Here is a 22680-nt window from a genome sequence, read left to right as displayed (position 1 = left end):
GGTTTCAATCCCTGGTGATGCTCTGCCAGGCCTCTACTGCAAATGTCTTCAGTCCCTGCTTGTTCTTGGGGCATTTTCCCTTCAGTTTTATCTTCATCAAGTGAAATGCATGCTCAATCGGATTCAGGTCAGGGGATTGACTTGGCCATTGCATAACATTCCACTTTTTAGCCTTAAAAAACTCTTTGGTTGCTTCTGCAGTATGCTTCGGGTCATTGTCCATCTGCACTGTGAAGCGGCGTCCAATGAGTTCTGAAGCATTTGACTGAATATGAGCATATAATATTGCCCGAAACACTTCAGAATTCATTCTGCTGCTTTTGTCAGCAGTCACATCATCAATAAATACAAGGGAACCATTTCCATTGGCAGCCATACATGCCCACGCCATGACACTACCACCACTATGCTTCACTGATGAGGTGGTATGTTTTGGATCATGAGCAGTTCCTTTCCTTCTCCATACTCTTCTCTTCCCATAACTCTGGTACAAGTTGATCTTTGTCTCATCTGTCCACAGGATGTTGTTCCAGAACTGTAATGGCTTTTTTAGATGTTGTTTGGCAAACTCTAATCTGGTCTTCCTGTTTTTGAGGCTCACCAATGTTTTACATCTTGTGGTGAACCCCCTATATTCACTCTTGTGATGTCTTCTCTTGATTGCTGACTTTGACACATATACACCTACCTTCTGGAGAGTGTTCTTGATTTGGCCAACAGTTGTGAAGGGGTTTTTATTCACCAGGGAAATAATTCTTCGTCATTCACCACAGTTGTTTTCCGTGGTCTTCTGGGTCTTTTGGTGTTGCTGAGCTCTCCGGTGCATTCTTTCTTTTTAAGAATGTTCCAAACAGTTGATTTGGCCACACCTAATGTTTTTGCTATCTCTCTGATGGGTTTGTTTTGACCTTTCAGCCTAATGATGGCTTGCTTCACTGATAGTGACAGCTCTTTGGATCTCATATTGAGAGTCGACAGCAACTGATTCCAAATGCAAATGTCACACCTAGAATCAACTCCAGACCTTTTACCTGCTTAATTGATAATGAAATAATGAGGGAATAGCCCACACCTGTCCATGAAATAGCTTTTGAGTTGATAGTCCCATTACTTTTGGCCCCTTAAAAAGTGGGAGGCACATATAGAAACCGTTGTAATTCCTACACCGTTCACCTGATTTGGATGAAATTACCCTCAAATTAAATCTGAAAGTCTGCAGTTAAAGCACATCTTGTTTGTTTCATTTCAAAGCCATCGTGGTGGTGAATAGAGGCCAAAATATGAAAATTCGGTCAATGTCCCAATATTTATGCACCTGACTGTATATATAATGGGAGGTGCTACCTGTTGAGACTGTTAATGCAGACACAAAAAAACAAATCACAGATGCACAACTCCAATTACTAATTGTGTGTGTATATATATATATATATATATATATATATATATATTGCAATAAAATTTTGCAATACATAAATGTTGTTAGCATAATCATAGCCAAGGTTATGGGCCTACCCACCATATCCAGCTAACCTCTGTAGGTTGGAGAAGCGCTGAAAGCTGAAATGATGCCTTCTAGTAATAATCCTCATTGTGCCTTCTACCTCTCAGAGACTCTGCTAATGACCCTTACCCCCAAGCACCACTCAGGGATGCAAGCCTAGAAGTCTGTTTATTTTCATGTCATTTTGACTGATACAGTGCAGCTTGGGGTGGCAGCAGGGGTGCAATATCATCCTGGGTTTGGTAGAAAGAAATGTGTTGGCCATAGAGTTGGTAATGTGACTCTACAAAGAAGGCATCATTTTCAGTATCTGTATTTTGTTTTGTTTAAATTTGGTCATCTTATATTTACCTGTACAGATTTTATATTGCACCATTACTAGTGTCATAGCCTTTGATGACAGATATGTTGTTACAAGTCGCCAGCGTGCCTTGTTACTTGCCCGTGCACCAGGTGTCTCTCCTTATCCAAATCACAGTCACACACCGGCAATCCTGCTTCCTTACAATGTACTCGCCATACTGGGATGGCATCTCCAGTTGCTAGGAGATTAGGACGCTCAATTGCAGTACGAAATACTTCAAGACTTTTCCTCCTCACCTGTGGATTCCATTAATCTCCTTACTTGTTTCCATTGGTTCTGTATAAAAAGGAAGAGGGGAAACAAGGGAAAACAAGGGAAAACAGGAGTATATATAGCATAGACAAATGTCACGATTAGGGATGTAAAGAAAACCGGGGGTGCACCCTAGAGTAAATGATAATGTTGAGGACAAGCGTATAGAGAAAGACTCCTTGTATGAGGCACACCCCAGATAGTAGGAAAGAAAGAGGAGGAGAAAGGAAATACAATATGTATTAGTAATTCATTTATTAAAACATACCTTTTATTGGATTGTATTAAAAAAGTTATATGCCTAACATGAACCAACAAAACGTAGCATAATAAATCAACAGAAGACAATTGTAATCAAGACAGCATATGGTAAGCAAATATATATGATAAAGCACATCACTTGTCTAGGCTAGCCATCAAAGTCCACATTATTTACAATCAAAGGTTGATAAAGCAATTAGTATTACTAGAAGCAGTACTTGTATCCAAATCAATCCAAAATATTTCTTATAATGGATACGAGATAATTAATAGAGGGACATTAAATGTAAATATATAGTCTCACATCACAGGCTTGTAATCTCAATGCACAAAAAATACTCAAATATCAACAGTGACAGATGGCGTAACAAATAATAGACAAGAGAGGTTAATTGATAATCATTAAATTAAATGATCATAGAGGGTATAATCCTCATGTACGAAATCAAGGCGAAAATAAGACATAACAATGTGACAAAAATACACAACAATATTAAAAATCTGTTCACCATACCCCACATATATTCAATTAATCTCAATGGATATAATGATAATTAGAGGCATCCCTCTAATTAACTATGGAGAGTATAAAGTAAATCGAATCTAGATAGATATGAAAGGCAGAATATGTGCACTTACAGATCTGATTCTGCTGTTCCACGTTTTATCAATGTAGAGGACGAGGAATGAGTTTCACTGTCTCATGGCACAATGGAAACACTGCAGTCTGCTTCTGCTTTTAGTGCCATGGGAATTATGAAATCCCTGTTGCCCAAGGCAGCGCAGGGAATCACAACTACCGGCGACTAATGAGAGAGCAGAGAAAAAGATAAGTAACAGTACCTGTCAAATATACTCTCCAAATGGGTAAAGGGTGTAGGGGTCCACAGTGCGCACTAGGATCCCACCAGCTGATGAGCCTTGTTTCCATTGGTGCAAACACCTTTCTTAACCCTGCTGGTTCTTCACAGCCTTGGCGGTTATAGCGTGTCAGTACGTGTCCTTCGGTTCCTGCCAGTTGTGGTCCTGCTTGTCTGTACCCGTCCAGCTGTGTATCCTTAATACTTTTGTCCAGAACTCTCACTCCTCCATCTAGAGTATTAATTTTGTCTGCCTGCTGTGTTCCTGGGTTATGCTGTGCCTGCGGCCTCGCCACTCATTGCAGCCTGTTACCATCTCGGCTGTCAAAGCCACGTCCTAGATGAATAGCCGCACCATGGCCCACTAGGCCGCATCTCAGCCTACTACCATCTTGGCTCTCAAAGCCGCATCCCAGCAGTATAGCCACAGTCTGTGGCTATCTCGGCTCTCAAAGCCACATCCCAGTTGTATAGCTGCACCACGGCCCATTAGGCTGCAACTCAGTCTGTTGCTATATCGGCTCTCAAAGCCACATCATGGCTTTATTTCAGCACCACAGCCCAATAGGCTGCAACTGAGCCTGTTACTATCTCGGCTCTCAAAGCCGCATACCGACTGTATAGCCGCACCACGGCTCACTGGGCTGCAACTCAGTCTGCATTCATTCCGGCTCTCAAGCCTCACCTCGGCTGTTACAGCTGCACCTTGGCCAGCAAGGCCGTAACACTATCAGAATTAATATCGGCCTTCAAAGGTGCACTCCGGCTCTCAAAGCAGCATCTATGCCGGGATCTCTCTCCTCTTTCTAGGCTGCACTCAGCCTGCCTAAACTAGTTCTCGCAGTCGCATTACACCCAGTGTCCCTAGGATAGCCACGTAAGCCTCTACTATCTCGAGTGTAAGTCCAGGCGGCCACCCAAGGGCCGGTGAGCACTTTCAATTCTAAGGGAAAAGTGGGTGGCTGTTATTGGTGGAAGACTTCGCATTGTGATTCTAGAGGTCTTTCACGGTGAGTCCTAGGAGACCGTAACAGATGTGCAACATGATAACAAGGGAAAGTTGCCTACAATTTTGCAAATCTTCCAGTCGTGGACACAAAAAAGTCCTAGTTGCAACTCAATCTAGGGGTAAGTACACAGTTATGTGTAATGCTAAATGTATACACTAAAGCAACTAAGACAGCATTGTACTTCACTGACAGAACCTAATTTACAGGTTCTTTATTACTTTTGTTCTCTCTCATCTAGCCTTTGCAGTAGAAAGCTATTAATGTTAATATGAAGAGGACTCCCTTTTATTGCCTACAAGGAACCTTTGCAGTTGCAAATTAGTTTTTATTCTTTATCATTTTATGATATTTTCCTTCAGCAGGGCTGGTTTTACACAAGTTTCATGAACTTTATATTTTTTCAAGGTCTTTGAACTCTAGGACAGAATTAGTTTTGCATGCAGTATCTCACATTTTCTCACCTCCTTTAGTTGTTAAACAATATTAATCAGTCATTTGCAGCTGTAGAATTATGAATTACAACCATGTTAAGATTATATGTATTATATATATGTTAGGTCATCACGTCATACCTAATGTACACGGCGTGCGCATGCTGCCAAGATTTATTTTAAAACAAAAATATGAGATATGGTAAGAACTTACCCTTGTTATCTCTATTTCTATGAAGTACATAGGGTTCACCAGGATACCTCGGGGGTATAGGTGATGACGTCAGGCATCGGGCACCATAGAGTTAAGTTTTCAGCCTCCCAGGATGCACTGATCCTATACCCCGCCCCCGAGCCAAGGCATCTCAGTTACGTACCAAGCCATAGGCCGGAGGAGGAGAAGGAAGAAAGAGAAAAAAGATCTGGACACACACAAGAATCACATTCTCACCAGAGGGAGATGGAAAAACCGGTGACCAGAGTAAAGCCCATCTGCAGCACAGGTGCGACAGGGCGGGAGTCCTGTGGAACCCTATGGACTTCGTAGAAATAGAGATAACAAGGGTAAGTTCTTACCATATCTCATATTTTCTACTTCAGGGTCCATAGGGTATCCACAGGATACCTTGGGGATGTCCCAAAGCAGTATCCTTCAAGGGTGGGGACGCTCCTGTGCTGAAAGAAGAATTCGGCGCCCGAAGGAAGCATCCTGAGAGGCAAACGTGTCAAACGCGTAATACCTCACAAATGTATGGACCGAGGACCACGTGGCAGCCTTGCAGATCTGGACTGCAGAGGTACCATGTCAAGCTGCCCACGAAGGATCCACAGACCTAGTGGAATGAGCCCTCACAGAGGATGGAACCGGCAGACCTTCATGAAGATAAGCTTCTGAAATGGCCATACGGATCCAAGCTGCCAAAGTTTGCTTTGAAGCAGGCCAACCCTTTTTACGGAAGCCATAGAGGACAAACAAGGCATCCGACTTCCTAAACGAAGAAGTGCGGTCAACATAAATCCTTAAGACCCGCACAACGTCCAAAGTGGCCTCACCCACCGACAGGTCAGGTGAGTTAAAAGCCGGCACAACTATTTCCTCGTTGATATGAAAACGAAAAACAACTTTAGGAAGAAAATCAGGACGAGTGTGCAACACCGCCCTGTTCCCATGAAAAATCAAGAAAGGGGGTCCCAGTTGAGGACTCCCTCGATGAATACCGCAGATATGTCCGGGAGATTGCGCTCCACCCAGATCAGGATGCGGGACACCTCTACAAGTGCCGCCCGACTTCGGGTTCCTCCTTGCCGATTTATGTAGGCCACGGTGGTGGCGTTGTCTGACTGGACCTGCACGGGATGACCGTGGAGAACCCGATGGGCCTGCTGGAGAGCATTGAAAACGGCGCGGAGTTCCAAGATGTTTAACGGACGCTCCTTTTCCGTCTGCCCTGGAACAAGTGTGGACCCGAGACCGCTCCCCAGCCCCGAAGACTGGCGTCCGTCGTCAATAGGACCCAGTTCGCCACCAAAAACAGACGACCCTTGTTAAGATGGGTCGTCTGAAACCACCAAGCAAGGGACAGGCGATCCTCCGGAGTGAGCACCATTGTCTGGGACTTGAGACTCTGAGGCAGTCCATTCCATTTGGATAGGATCAATTGCTGCAGAGGTCTGGAGTGAAACTGGGCATATTCCACCATGTCCAATATAGACACCATGGAGCCCAGTAACCTCATCGCCGAAAGCAGAGACACCCGGCGACTCTGCAGACAACTGCGCACCCTCAACTGTAAGGCAGAGATCTTTTCCCCGTCACAAAGATCCTTTGCTGTCCGGAGTCCAATAAAGCCCGAGGTGCAGAATCCTCTGAGACTGGATCAGGGTGGACTTCTGCCAGTTTATTAACCAGCCGTGCCGTTGGAGTACCGCAATCGTCAGGTCCAAGTGGCGTAGAAGGAGCTCTGGAGATCCTGCTACCAACAGAAGGTCGTTCAGGTACAGCAACATGCGGACTCCCTGCAGCCGCAGGGAAGCCGCCATGAACGCCATAACCTTGGTGAACACATGTGGTGCTGTCACCAGCCCAAAAGGTAATGCCCGGAACTGGAAGTGATCGTTGCGGATTGCAAACCTGAGGAACTGTTGATGGTGTAGAAGAATAGGGACATGCAGGTAAGCGTCCTGTATGTCCAACAACACCATTTAATCCCCAGGTTCCAGCGCCAGGATGATGGACCGTAGGGTCTCCATCTGAAACCTCGGCACCCGCAAGGACTTGTTGAGTGCTTTGAGGTTGAGGATCGGACGGTACGACCCATTGGGTTTCTGCACCAAAAACAGATTGGAATAGAAACCCTGGCCCCTCTGGGAGAATGGAAGAGGCACTATAGTGTGCATAGTGTGCAAAACTTTCCGCAGTTCCATGGCTTTGTTCCGGTCTGATGGAAGACCCATGGTGAAGAATCGGGACGGGGGCCTGTGCCGGAAGGAGAGGGCATACCCGTGAGAAATCACCTCATGAACCCAAGTGTCTGTCGTGGTAACCGACCAACACTGGGCAAACTGCAGCAGGCAGCCTCCCACTCTGGGATCCCCCAAAGGGAGGCCGGGACCGTCAGGCCGCAGGTTAGTCATCGGACAGGGGCTGGACGTCTGGTACTCCAGGCCTGCTTCTGGGGCTTGGCCAATTTTTTGGGGCCAGCCGGACGGGGAAAGGACTGTGCTTTAGGCCTACCCTGGACCCTGTAAGGCCGAAAGGACGATGTACCTGAACTGGAAGGAACTGCAGCAGACGGGAGACATGCCGATTTGGCTGCTGCCAGCGTGGCTACAATTTTGTCCAGATCCAGACCAAATAGGACCTCTCCATTAAAAGGCAAAGCTTCCAAACCCTTTTTGGAATCAGCATCCGCCTTCCAAGATCGCAACCATAAGGTGCGACGAGCCGCCACAACTGCCAAAGAAACCCGGGAAGTCAGGGTACTGATATCTAAAGCCGCTTCGTTAATGTAAGTGGCCGAATCCCGGAGATTGCCTATCAACTCGGTCTGTTCAGCCAAACAGTTGGAATCGAAAGACGCCTCCAAACTATCAGCCCAGCACTCCATAGTTCTGGCTACCCAACAAATGGCCATAGCCAGCCTGGCTGCCCCCCCCTGTGAGGGAATAAATGGATATCAGGCAGATTTCCACCTTACGGTCCGTGGCATCCTTTAAGGAGGACAAGGAGGGCATGGGCAACGTGGCGCTTCGGACCAGGCGTGCCACATGAGAATCCACCTGTGGTGGGGATTCCCACTTAGCAAAATAATTGTCCGCAAACGGATAAGCCACTGCTAAATGTTTTTGAGGCTGATACCGTCTGTCAGGATGTTTCCTCGCTTCCTCTAAGTGGTCCACCAATTGACCCGAAAGAGGAAACACTGTGGCGTCACCCTTAACATCTTTGAAAAAGGCATATTTGGATTTTGATACCAGATGTTTATCATCCTCAATAACTAAAGCTGTGCGGACTGCACGATTAAGGCCAGGTATATAAACCTTAGACTTAGCGTCCGACTCTTTAGTACGGAGAGGTTCTTGGTCCGACAGATCCAGAATCTCCCCATCATCGGTCGTCCCCTCGTCATCCTCATAAGGAGGGGGCAGAGACGCCACCGGCCGCTTGTACATAACACGGACTCCCCTTGTAACACGTCTGACAAATGCTGCACAGAACTTGTCAGAGAACTAACCCACGTGGGCTCCTGAGAGACCTGAGGAGGGGAAATAGGGAGACTGTGGGGTACCATCAGTTGTCTCGGGAACCCCTGCATGGGTGACGACACCACCGACTGCTGGGACAATCCCATTTGAGGGAACGCAGGTTGTGGAGCTAACTGGCCCACTAGTGTTGTAATCGCTTTAGCGAAACAAGCCCAGGGCAGTTCCTCTACCAGAGCCGTGACAGTAATTGGCCGCGTCAATAAAAAACACGGCTGACATAGCCCCTCCGCGCTACCCTCCTCCTCCACTATAGGTACCTTACATGTAGTACACAGAAGCTGGAGAGGAAAATCACTTTCAGACATGATGGCAAGTATGTGACCCCTCTCACTGATATGCATTAGTATAGTGAGAGAACCGCCCTGCAATCACCGCACCGCAAGGGCTTTAGCAGAAGAAGAGCAGGGACAGTGAAAAGGCTGACAGTAGAAAGTGAAAGTACAGGCACCAGACGCTAGCAGCAGTCACATACAATGCAAAGAAATCAATCCCTGCACTATCAGCGCTGATCCTCAACTATGCATACACAGACCTGTTCCAACGGAGGAGCGGTATGCTGGGGAACCCAAACCACGATGCCACCAATCAGCAGCTTCTAGCAGCGTTCACCATGCTTCCATAAAGATGGCCACCAAGGAGCAGAGAGGAGGCCGGCCTGGGGGAGGAGCACTTCCACAGGGTCAATCAGCAGGTGCAGAGAGGGCTGTGTGCAGCGGGGGTGGCGCCGGCTGTGTACAGGGAAGGCGCGCTCCCCTGGCATGCAATTAACCCCTGGGATGCCGCAGCGCTACCGCTCAGCTGCGGTCCGCTGTCCCAGGGGGTAGTGGAAGCGCGGGTCCGAAACCTGGCTCCACGCTGCAGCCAGTCCCCAGGGAGCCCCCTGCCTGGGAACTCCGGACCATGTTCCAGCGGGGACCCACCGCGGGACCCCGCTGCTTACCTGCTGTCCTCCTTGAATCCGGCCATGGTCCCAAACATCTGGGGTCACCGCTAGCTGTGACCCCAGATGCCTACCAGCATCCCCGGATCAGTACCGGCGTTCTGGTACCGGCGGGAGTGTAGGGAAGACAGCATGGATGTCAAGAATGACTGTCCATGCTGTACCTCCAGATGTGCAGCCACAGCTACCTTGTAGAAAACTTCAGGGGTTATCCTTAGCCCCCCTCTAAACAGGTGCATCCAACTCCGGCCGTGCACCAAAGAAATTGGAATGCCTTGGCTCGGGGGCGGGGTATAGGAGGGGGACCCTAGTGCATCCTGGGAGGCTGAAAACTTAACTCTATGGTGCCCGATGCCTGACGTCATCACCTATACCCCCGAGGTATCCTGTGGATACCCTATGGACCCTGAAGTAGAAAATATCTTACACTCATAGTATCACAGCTGTTCTTGCCTCTGATCTATCTCCATCAATCAGAGCCCAGATATCTGCCAGAGGGTAAACATGGACAACCCCATCCTGGCCCATTGCTGGAGAGCAACCTCTCAGTAGCCAAATCAACTGAGATACTCCAATCTCCACCTCCTGGCACACCACTGAGAATAATCCTATCTGTTCGTGGCCATCTGTCCTTTCCACCAGAAACATTGTGGCCATCTCCATGTGTCGGTCCATGTATGTCGGCACAGCCACACTCGTAATGGACACTGTGGTTTCCAGGTGCCTGCCAGGAGATGAGGAGCCTCTTGCTGCTGGGAAGTTTGCAGCGATTTACCCCTGAGAAAGTGTGGCTGCCACCACACCTCCTCCACAATTACCCACAGCACAAGAGGGTGTCTGGTATGATATGTCGACAGACATAATGTTGACATTCATTATGTAAACATGAGAGTGAACGACATGGTCATAATATCTACATTGACCATGTTGACATTTATCATTTACAGATGTGTCCACAACATACATTTATCCTCCGTGCGCTACAAGCCACAGTACAAATAACGCGTGAGAGCCATGTGACTCAGTAGAGCCGAGTGTCATTTCCTGCAACTTTTTCCCTTCAAATGTGTCTTGTTCAGACAGAGATGTGAATAGGATGCACTAGCAGCCAGAGCCGGATTTAGACCTCATGGGGCCCTAAGCAAGATATCAGTTTGGGGCCCCACTCACTCAACTGCATGCAATTTTACACACACATATTGCCCCCATAGCTGTACACAGACACACTGCCCCCATAGCCGCACACACACACACGATGCCCCCATAGCTGCACACACAATACTCCCATAGGCACATACACACACTGCCCCGAAGCCGCATACACACACTGCCCTGGTTCCTGGTGGCGGCAGGTGAGAGGGAGTGGGGGGGGGAGAGAATGCTCAGCAGGTGAGAGGGAGCAGGGGGATGAATGCTCCCGCCCAGGGTCCCGGTGGAGGAGACAGGAGAGGGAGCAGAGGGGAGAGATGTGGCAGCTGTGGGAGAAAAGAGGACACAGAGGGGGACAGAGGAGACAGAGCATCGGGGAAAGTATGCGGTGCAAGGGAGACAGCAACAGGGGAAGGAGAGAGGACATGGGGGAGACAGAGCGGACACCAAGGAAAGGATATGGGGGGGGGTTACACACAACAGTGCAGCAGTGGGGGCACTGGCTGCAGAAAAATCCATAGGGACATGGCAGGTGTAAGGGGGAAAGTATCACTTGTTCGAAAAGCTGACAGCAAAAAGAGCAGCTTTTCAGAAGTGATACTTCTGTTAGTGAAGCATGATGAATGCCTACAAAACATTTTTTAAAACTCACAGCGAGTTTAAAACAGAATTATCACAAGTGATAATTATGTTTTAAAGATGAATAGAGCTCTGACTGACACACCTCACTAACACAACCACCTACTGACACACACTTATTGACACAGACACCACTTACTAATAGACACACTTACTGACAGGCACAGATTACTGACACAGATTCTGCTTACAGACACCACTTAGTGACACAGACTCCCCTTACTGACATGGACATCTCTTCCTGACAGATACCACTTACTGACACACACACTTATTGACACAGACAAACTTACTGACAGACACCGCTTACTGACACAGATAACGCTTAAGACACAGACACACTTACCTACACAGACAACTCTTACTGACAGAGACCCCTTACTGTAACGAACATCCCTTCCTGACAGATACAACTTACTGACACAGACACTTATTGACACAGATATCACACACTGAAAGATTCCCCTTACTGACACTTACTGGCACATTATTATACTTACTCACAGACACCCCTTACTGACACAGATACCCATTACGTACACACATACAACTTACTGACACAAACATGCTTACTGACAGATACCACTCACTAACACAGACACCACTTACTGACATACACACTTACTAACAGACTTATTCATTTATTATGCATTCACACAACACAAGAAGACACAAACTCCCCTTCCCCCCCAGCTGAGGTCTATAGCATTAGCAGCTAGGTGCTGGAAACATCAACCAAACCTCCTCTCACTCCCAGACTACAACAGGTGGTTGCTGGAATCATTTACCTACTGTACATCTCCAGAGGAAGTATTTTCAGCACTGCAGCTGCACAGCCATGGATCTGGCTCAGCTCTCCTCATAGGCAGCAGCAGCATCATCCTCCCCTAATCTCTTTCGCTGCAACTGCACAGCCACGGACCTGGCTCAGCTCTCCTCTCCTCATAGGCAGCAGCAGCCTCCTCTCCTAATCTCTTTCACTGCTCCAACACAGCAGCATTATGCAGGTGGATGCAGGGCCCCCTAGTGGGGCTGATTGGAGCCTGGAGGCCATTCACCTCCCCTCCAATGCATTGCGCAGAGCAGATGACACTACAGTGCAGAAACTGTGGGTGTGCAGGCGGGTCCGCCTGACGTGCTCCTCTGGGAAGGTTTTACAGAGGCAAAGCAATGGATTTTGACATGCCATTTAGTTTGGTGGGGCCCGGACACTGGCCCCTTGGGACCCGCCGGGCCCTAGGTGGCCGCTTATGTTGCTTTGTGGAAAATCTGCCCCTGCAAGCAGCTTCTGCTGATTAACATGATATGCGACATGCCTATGTTCTATGAGTGACTGTCGGTGCGTGCATCATCATGCAAAATGCTACGTTACAGTGTCAGTGCTGTGGCACTGTAACGTAGTATTTCTCATGCAGATACACCTGCAGTCTCTCCAACTTGGAGCAATCAGCCTGGACCAAACCTCACTGTGGCTGTCTTTGCCTGTTAACCCTATCAGCTCTGGCTGGAAACCTGCAGCAGGTATGAGCAGCAGTAACGTGAATACCTTTAGTTAATAGTAAGCTCTAGCTAAAGAGTACTAATATCACATACTATGCACAACATTAACGATGTTCATTGGAGGTAATCAGCAAAACCCTTTGATTTATTGCCATATGGATGGTCCATCCACCACACGCCCATGTTATCTGTGTATGTATGGGTTTGCGATGTCCCCAGTGGGCATCTCAATACATATCCTGGTGTCTGCGATATTTGTGCACAGCAGCTGCAATTGCATTATCTTACATCTCTGAATCAGGCCCACATATACTAGTTCTTTTCTGCTTTACTTCAAACTCAGAATCAGGACCATACTGTACAATAGTGTGAAAGTCAAGTCACAGTCTTTTGTACTATCATTTTTACTTCTCTTTCAATGTTTTTTTTCATTTATTTCAATTGTGCACTGTTCATTTTAGCTTAAGTTATTCATCGGCGTGAGGGGTAATATGGGAACTGTGCTCATTATGAAAAGAGTTTCTGATGAAGTGCAAAATGGAAACACAAAACTGGTGCAAAATGTAATGCACCTGCCCACACAACAAGACACCCCACTCAAAATGTGCCCACCCTACTACTTTATTTAATTTCAATAATCGTGCTCCACAATAACAAATACTGTATATTTCTGCAATGCTCTGGTGCACCTACTGTATATACAGTAGTACTTCACTTACATGTGTCCACTGCCCGCAGGGCCGTTGAGAGCCTAGCCGGGCCCGGGTAATGGAGGGGGCGTGGCCTAATCGTGGAAGGCGTGGCCATGCCCCCTTGAAAAAAAAAAAAAAACAATCATCATTTTTTCAGCTCCGTGTACTGCGCGCCGGGAGGGGGGTGCTGTAAACCCCCCAGCCCGGTGCTAAGCAGGAGGGGGGCGCGATCAGTGTGATTGCTCCCCCCCCACAGCCATAGGAGACTGCTCCGTCTGCAGCCGCGATCAGTCTCACACAGCAGCCCAGCACAAGCTGTTTGCTGAGCTGCTGAGTGTGTGTGGGTGGGGGGGGCGACGCCGGACCCGGGCCCCTCTAGCAAGCCCGGGCTCAGTAAAACATACACATTGAACATAATTACAATAATATTACTTAAGAGCTGTGTTGTTCTCTATCTGCTTTACTGTAATCTTTTCTCAGTGAATAGTGAATAATGAGATACCTGCCAAACTTGTGTCCTCTACCTTGCTCAAGTTCCTTATGTACTTTAGAGTTATATTGAGTAAATTTACTAAATAGAGTGATTTTAGTATTGCTGGTGGTGTCTACCTGTGCTCTGACTACATAAATGGGGGTGTGTTCATTCAGCAGCGGTACCTTTAAGGCGACCCAAACCTTGTAATTGGTAATAATGACTGGAGGGGGGTACTGTGCTCAAATGAAATTGAGATAGTGTGTGTACAGATGAGGCCCACACTGTATATGTTACTTGCTACTTATGTTTATTATGACTCACATTGCCCTGCGTTAAAACAAGGAATATGTGCCCATAGGTATACGTATGTATATGTATATATATATATACAGTCAGGTCCATAAATATTGGGACATTGACAGAATTTTCAGATTTTGGCCTCTATTCACCACCACAATGGCTTTGAAATGAAACAAACAGGTTGTGCTTTAACTGCAGACTTTCAGATTTAATTATTTAATTTGAGGGTAATTACATCCAAATCGGGTGAACGGTGTAGGAATTACAACAGTTTCAATATGTGCCTCCCACTTTTTAAGGGGCCAAAAGTAATGGGACTATCAACTCAAAAGCTATTTCATGGACATGTGTGGGCTATTCCCTCATTATTTCATTATCAATTAAGCAGGTAAAAGGTCTGGAGTTGATTCTAGGTGTGACATTTGCATTTGGAATCAGTTGCTGTCAACTCTCAATATGAGATCCAAAGAGCTGTCACTATCAGTGTAGCAAGCCATCATTAGGCTGAAAAATCAAAACAAACCCATCAGAGAGATAGCAAAAACATTAGGTGTGGCCAAATCAACTGTTTGGAACATTCTTAAAAAGAAAGAACGCACCGGAGAGCTCAGCAACACCAAAAGACCCGGAAGACCACGGAAAACAACTGTGGTGGATGACAAAATAATTATTTCCCTGGTGAAGAAAAACCCCTTCACAACAGTTGGCCAAATCAAGAACACTCTCCAGGAGGTGGATGTTTATGTGTCAAAGTCAACAATCAAGAGAAGACTTCACAAGAGTGAATATAGAGGGTTCACCACAAGATGCAAACCATTGGTGAGCCACAAAAACAGGAAGACCAGATTAGAGTTTGCCAAACAACATCTAAAAAAGCCATTACAGGTCTGGAATAACATCCTATTGACAGATGAGACAAAGATCAACTTGTACCAGAGTGATGGGAAGAGAAGAGAAGGAAAGGAACTGCTCATGCTCCAAAACATACCACCTCATCAGTGAAGCATGGTGGTGGTAGTGTCATGGCGTGGGCATGTATGGCTGCCAATGGAAATGGTTCCCTTGTATTTATTGATGATGTGACTGCTGACAAAAGCAGCAGAATGAATTCTGAAGTGTTTCGGGCAATATTATATGCTCATATTCAGTCAAATGCTTCAGAACTCATTGGACAGCACTTCACAGTGCAGATGGACAATGACCCGAAGCATACTGCAAAAGCAACCAAAGAGTTTTGTAAGGCTAAAAAGTGGAATGTTATGCAATGGCCAAGTCAATCCCCTGACCTGAATCCGATTGAGCATGCATTTCACTTGATGAAGACAAAACTGAAGGGAAAATGCCCCAAGAACAAGCAGGAACTGAAGACAATTGCAGTAGAGGCCTGGCAGAGCATCACCAGGGATGAAACCCAGTGTCTGGTGATGTCTATGCGTTCCAGACTTCAAGTTGTAATTGTCTGCAAAGGATTTGCAACAAAGTATTAAAAAGTGAAAGTTAGATTTAGGATTGTTTAGTTTGTCCCATTACTTTTGGCCCCTTAAAAAGTGTGAGGCACATATTGAAACTGTTGTAATTCCTACACCGTTCACCCGATTTGGATGTAATTACCCTCAAATTAAATCTGAAAGTCTGCAGTTAAAGCACATCTTGTTTGTTTCATTTCAAAACCATTGTGGTGGTGAATAGAGGCCAAAATCTGAAAATTCTGTCAATGTCCCAATATTTATGGACCTGACTGTATATATATTTATATATATATATATATATATATATATATATACTGGATACTTATTGTTAATGATCTGGGTAAATACACATTAAAATCTGTTATTGAGCTATCCACATTAATACTCCATCTTGTCACAAGATGGTGTGTATCTTTTAAGTACTCATAAGCTTTAAATGTATAAAATTACAAAGGATGATTTCTGCAGAGCTTTGAGCTGAAGAACCTTGACTTCAGCAGATGTGTCCTACTTCTAAGATAACGTTATGAATAAGACTGTGTATCCTTAACCCCCCTAACACTCCCACATGTACAGATAGAATGCTAACAAAGACTGCTATAGTGAGATATGATATGTGAATATTCAGATATGTTGCAATTGTATTCTGTACTTTATTCTGGTGTCTACATGTAAATAGAGCCAGAGAGAAACTTGAAGCCAAGTGTGGTGGTGATTCTGTCTCCTGAGTCTCAGTAGTAATTCAGGGGTCTGACATACACTGATGAACTTGGGCTGGTGATTCATCACAATAGATTAGTCTAGATCTATCACTTGGAGGTCCCGTGCCAAGATTTCTAACCCTGATCCATGGACGGACACATCGGGAGTGACCGGGATAGTGGATTCCATGTAAAACCCGGGATGAGTACTTTTGCTCAAACTGGACTGCACTTTTTTGGGAAACTCCCGTGTCTGTTTGTGGATTCAGGTAAGGAAATGTGTATCTCAGATTCTTGATTTTGTTTTTTGTTTTGGGCTTTATTTTATGAAATTACATGTCCAATGAATCTTTAAGAATGTATACAGATTATAATCCTTATAGATTTACATATGAGAAATGTAAATGTGTTATTGTGTTTGACAGTCTGATAATTAGTTTTCCTGATTAGCATAAGTATTTTCCTTTGATACATCTTGTGGTCGTTATACTTCTAGAGTGAATAGATATAGAAGTACATTTTGTTTGTTGGTAGGTTGCCATATTGGTGATTTTCTCCAAACTATAACAACTAAATTTTGGGATTTGTTTATAACAACTTTGCTGTCAATCTATATCCCAAAGGTACGGTCATTGTGTGCCTACTTCAGCAGATGTGTCCTACTTCTAAGATAACATTATGAATAAGACTGTGTATCCTTAACCCCCCTAACACTCCCACATGTACAGATAGAATGCTAGCAGACTGCTATAGCAAGGTATAATATGTGAATATTCTGATATGTTGCAATTGTATGCTGTGCTTTATACTAGTGTCTACATGTAAATAGAGCCGGAGAGAATCTTGAAGCCAAGTGTGGTGGTGATTCTGTCTCCTGAGTCTCAGTAATAATTCAGGGGTCTGACATACACTAATGAACTTGGGCTGGTAATTCATCACAATAGATTAGTCTAGATCTATCACCGCAAATGCTGGTGGTTAGTCTGTTGCTTGGATGCCTGACTGAGTAAAGATAGAATAGTTCCTGGGTAAATTAATGTACATCAGTGATTGGGCATACAGTGATGTTTGTGCTACTCGCTCAGTGTTGGGCTGAACCGGGCTGTGAAAATGTCACTATGCGAGGTGTGTAAGCAGTGCCCCATATCCCCCAGGAGCACTTACTTACCCTCTGCGTCCTTTCTGTACACCTCCGGGTGTACTCGTAGTCTTCAGCTCTGTCCTGCTAGTCTCCGATGTCCTGCGCTTGTAAGATGCAGTCCACACTGTGTCTTGCAAGACTACGTGTCATAGTTACACATCCATAGACCTCATACCCCACCGCAGAGACCGTCAGACGCCTAATAAGGAATCTGGAGTCTCCTCGCGATAGAGCGAGTAGAGCTGCTGTCAATCCTGCTGAGCCCAGGTGCCATGAGATCACGCGACATGTGACACTCGGAAGTCTCGCAGGACACAGTATGGACTGCATCTTACAAGCACAGGACATCAGAGACCAGGAGGACAGAGCGGAAGACTACGAGTACACATGGAGGTGTACAGAAAGGATGCAGAGGGTAAGTGCACCTGGGGGATACGGGACACCGCCCCGCCAGACACTGCTTACACACCTCACGTAGTAACATTTTCACAGCCCGGTTCAGCCCAGCACTGAGCAAGCAGCACAAACATCACTGTATGCCCAATCACTGATGTACTTTCATTTACCCAGGAACTATTCTATCTTTACTCAGTCAGGCATCCAAGCAAGAGACTAACCACCATATATATATATATATATATATATGTATATATATATAAACGTATAACTATGGGCACATATTCAGAGTGATTTTAGAAATGGAGATGTTGCCCATAGCAACCAATCAGATTCTACTTAACATTTAACTAACACCTTCTAGAAGATAACAGCTAGAATCTGATTGGTTGCTATGGGCAACATCTCACTTTAGTAAATATTTCCATATCTATGGAGTATAGAGTAGCAACTTAAAAAGAGGAGTAAATATATATTTGTACAGTAATTGATGCAGGTATTTGCATCTTAAGAGTTTTGAAAATGGAAGAACTCAAGATAGTGTGTAGTATGCATGTGAGTATTGTCTGCTATTAAGAAATATAAATTGTAGTTACAGTAAATTTGAATTATTTTAACTTTATATTATGTAATATATTGTTGCACTCACAGTTTGAGGACTTGTACCAATAGATCATAAATCTGCTTCTTCTGTTCTTTTGCACAGCAAAGTCAATATATAACCCGTAAAGTAGCAGCCTAATAAAATTGTTTAAAGAGTAATATAAGAAAAACACTTTGCGTAGTGATTGCCCCTCATAAAATGAAAAGGTGATCCCCAAGGTGGAACATATCAGGAAAAGTTAAAAAGAGTTAACTACTCACTGACAAATTGTTTTATTGCTAGCGGTGTATATTGTTTTACATCTGCAATACTTGCGTATATTTCACAGTCCAAGTGAACAATGAACCTCTAAAGACTTGTCAGCAACAAATCTGTCTATGCTTGTTCTTAAGTCCAAAGAGGGCACATTGTTTCAACCAAAGATGGAGCTGAAGGCAAAATGGAGCACCCACATGGAGAGAATATCTCAGTGCCCAAGTTGAAAGGAACCCAGTATTCACCAGTGGGATACATGATTAAACTTATGTTTTGGTGAGGGATTCCTAGCCACTGATAAATACAGTAGAGTAGAGAATCAGGATGTGGCTTGAGAGCCATACATGGCGGATACATAATTAGTGAGCTCTGCTAGTTGTCTACTTATGTCAGCGTCCATCCTCTCTGTAACGTCGAGTCTGCTGGGCCTTCTGGATGCGTCTGTGCTGCCCGTGACCTGGATACTCCATTGAGGTGCCTGTGCTGTTGTACCTGGCTGCTCCACTCTCCAAAGCCGGGGTCTATGCCCAGAGCCAGCCCTAGGCATAGGCAAACTAAGCAAATGCCTACGGGCATCCAATCCCGCCTAGGGCCGGTACTGTGGAGGTTTGGGGCAAGCACGGCTGGGACAACTGCTACTGCCACTACACAGAGTCCATGATTGGAGCTCAGCTGACCACTCTGATTGGGCCCATCAGTAGCAAACAGTGAGTGGGCAGCACAACAGCTGTCACCAGTTTGCATGGGGGAAGGGAACCTGGTGGCTAGTGGTTAGCACTGGGCCAGCTCTGGGGCGGCACGCATTGGGATCGTGGTCAGTGGTGGCTGCTACTGTGATTCATTCAGAACTATAAGTTAATGGCCGCTGCACCCAAAGCAGCTACTCCCATGGGCCTTTGTTGAGCTTGGAGTAGTGAGTCACACCTCATGGCTCCAAGCTCCGTCTCCAGCAATCATCACACACAGCTGTGGCCTGCCAGCCTGAGTCTGAAAAAGTATGTCCGCTGCCCACAACTTGCTGTACCTCAAGTCAGGTGACTCTGCAGGCTGCGCTCATGTAAAGTAAGTGGAACTGGGAGAGGGCTGGGGTTCTGTTGTGCTCACTGCTGGGAGAGGGGTGCTTTACTGGGATAGGGGTGCAGGGTGTGGGTGCTGACACCATGCTGTGCTGGGTGAGGGGTGTTGTTCTGGGTGAAGGGGATGCTGTGCTGGGTTAGGGGTGCCAGCTCAGATGAGGGGTGCTACCATGCTGTGCTGGGTGAGGGCCAGGGTGGTGGGTCCTGTGTTGGGTGAGGGCTGGGGTGGTGGGTGCTGTGCTGGGAGTAGGGGTGATTGGTGCTGTGATCTGTGCTGGGAGAGGGTTGAGTGGTGGTGTGCATGGTGAAGGGTGCTGTGCTGCGTGAGGGGTGATGGGTGCTGTTCTGTGCTGGGTGCTGTGATCTGTGCTGGGAGAGGGGTGCTGGATGCTGTTATATATGCTGGGAGAGGGGTGCTGTGCTGGGAGAGGGTTGAGGGGTGCTGTGCTGGGTAATTTGGTGCTGTGCTGTGATCTGGGAGAGGGGTAATGGGAGCACTGCACAATGGGGAAAGGGGCCGCAGCGCAATGAGACTATGCACCTTCTATGAGGCCACACCCCTTTACAGAACCTCACAGGGGGGGCACTAAATTGTGCCTAGGGCACTAATTTGGCTAGAGCCAACTTGGTCTGTGTCACCTGCTTACTGTACAGTTGCAGCCCTATCTGCTGCCGTGTGCCTTCCATCTCTGATGCCCAGGATCTCCCTGGAAGCGGTGGCTGACCTGCCTTTTGATGTGGATGGTCTGGACTACTTTCGGTGGATTCAGGCAGTCCCTTCTTGCTGTCGTTGCTGTGGCTGTCTCTAGTGAGGACTGTTAGTGGGTGAATCCTGCAGTAGACCCAGATTTAGACCTCATAGGGTAGGCAAGATACCAGCTTTGGGGCCCTCTCCCGCAATCCATAGCACTATATTTTTATTTCAAATTCATGCCTCTTTCACAGCACCGTGAAGGTCCGCTGCGACCTTGAAACGTCGGCTATGTATGTATAATACACTTGCTTTTTCTTAGCTTTTGCAAAGCTTTTCCGAGATTGGCCCCACTGATTGCCCTCTCTATAGCTTTTACTGCGAGTCTATTAAATATCACACTGCCCTCTAACAGCAATCACTCAGCACACTGGCCTCCATCTCAACTCACTCATGTCCCCCATAGCACACACACTAAGCCAGTTACTGCCCACATCACAGCACCATATACTGCCCCCTTGACTGCCTGTCTCTCAGCACAACACCCCTCTCCCCTCAAAGTACCCCTTCAGCACATCACTTCTCTTTCCTCACAGGAAAAAACCCTCCCAGCACCCCTTTTCCCTCACAGCACATAACTCTCTCAGCATAGTCCCCCTCACAACACAGAACCCCCACCCCTCGCATCACAGAACCCCCACCCCTCACAACACAGAACCCCCACCCCTCACAACACAGAACCACCACCCCTCACAGCACAGACTCTTCTTCCCATAGACACCCTATCCTCATAGCATATACCCCCCCTCACAGCACAAACCTTCCCCTGCACAGCACAGATCTCTCTGCCCTCTAAGCACAGGTGCTCCATCCTCTCACAGCATAGACCCCATTTCCCTCTTAGCATAGACCCCCCTCCCCTCATAGCACAGACCCCCCTCCCTCTGCGCATTTAGCACAGACCACTCACACCATATAACCCAACCTCTCAGTCCACTCCAGACCCATCTCCCCAAACCACCTAGACTGCTCTCCCCTTACAGCATATACCCCTCTAGCCTCCTCTCCCACAGCACCTTTCTCCCCTACTCGCTAGTGCCATTAAACATACCTGCCGGGGACATAATATTTCAAACTGTCCTTCATGGTTCCACAAATAGTAGTAAGTATAATTGCGACGTGACGTTATGATGTCACGTCAACCTCACGGATAACTCCCAAGCCTCCTGAATGAGGCACAAACACTGCTTGGTGGTATGGCCGCCAGCTAGCCCTAGTCTGTGACTCTGCCTCTTCCCCTGACTGGTAGGAGAAGGGCATCGGATGCGTGTGTCCTTTCCTCGTCTGGGCAGCAGTTAGTCCCAGCAGCAGCTTTAAACACAGGGCCGGATTTTGGGAAGGGGGGGCCCGACTACAGGCCCCATGGGACCCGCTGGGTCCTAGGCGAACACCTTGGATGCATAGCGGTAAATCCGGCCTGACCCTGTAGCTCAGCCTCTGGTTCTAGTGCGCTATTTCTCTCCTGGGTTCACCTCCTGCATCATCTTCAAGCAGCTCCAATCTCCATGTACTCACTTGTCTCTTCCTAGGAAGGGTGCACTTCACTTCTCTTTTAACCATCCAAGACTGTGGTGAGTTTGATTGTCATACTGAGATACCTGACTCTGCCCCACTCATTCTAACATGTCTGGTGGCTATTGATGACTGTTCTCCCTATTCTTGTCTCATGCTACAGTAACTAATTTCCTAGCATTCTCCTAATTGTCCATAGACCCACTCTGCTGATTCCTCTAGGCCTTCTGTATGGACATTGAGGGACTTTCACAAGCCTCCCACCTGGAATTTTGCTCTCCTTCCTCCAGTTAGTTTATCCCCAGAGGTCCTCCAACTTCGTTAGCAATTTCTTCTGTATTGCTTCTGTTTCATCACCAAAAGCCCTCGTTGACTCAAATTTGCTGCACCCAGATTTTTACAGCAAGTAGCTTGATGTAGCACTTATGTTAAACTAGATATCAGTGGTTAGCTTTTTGAGAAAACCAATCACACCCAAACTTAGGGGTTTCATAGTTGAACCGAGTCCCAGTTCAGCATCACTTTCGAGTTCCAAGTAGAACCGAGTCTTGACACAGGTCTTGTCGCATTTCAGAACTCGGATTTAATAATCTTGTGTGTTTTGGATTGCATTTAAGTCCCTCCATCATGATT

Source organism: Taudactylus pleione, unplaced genomic scaffold, assembly GCF_031769625.1.
Source record: "Taudactylus pleione unplaced genomic scaffold, aTauple2 ptg000087l, whole genome shotgun sequence".
In the NCBI taxonomy this organism is placed as follows: domain Eukaryota; kingdom Metazoa; phylum Chordata; class Amphibia; order Anura; family Myobatrachidae; genus Taudactylus; species Taudactylus pleione.
Note: the sequence above shows the minus strand (reverse complement) of the source record.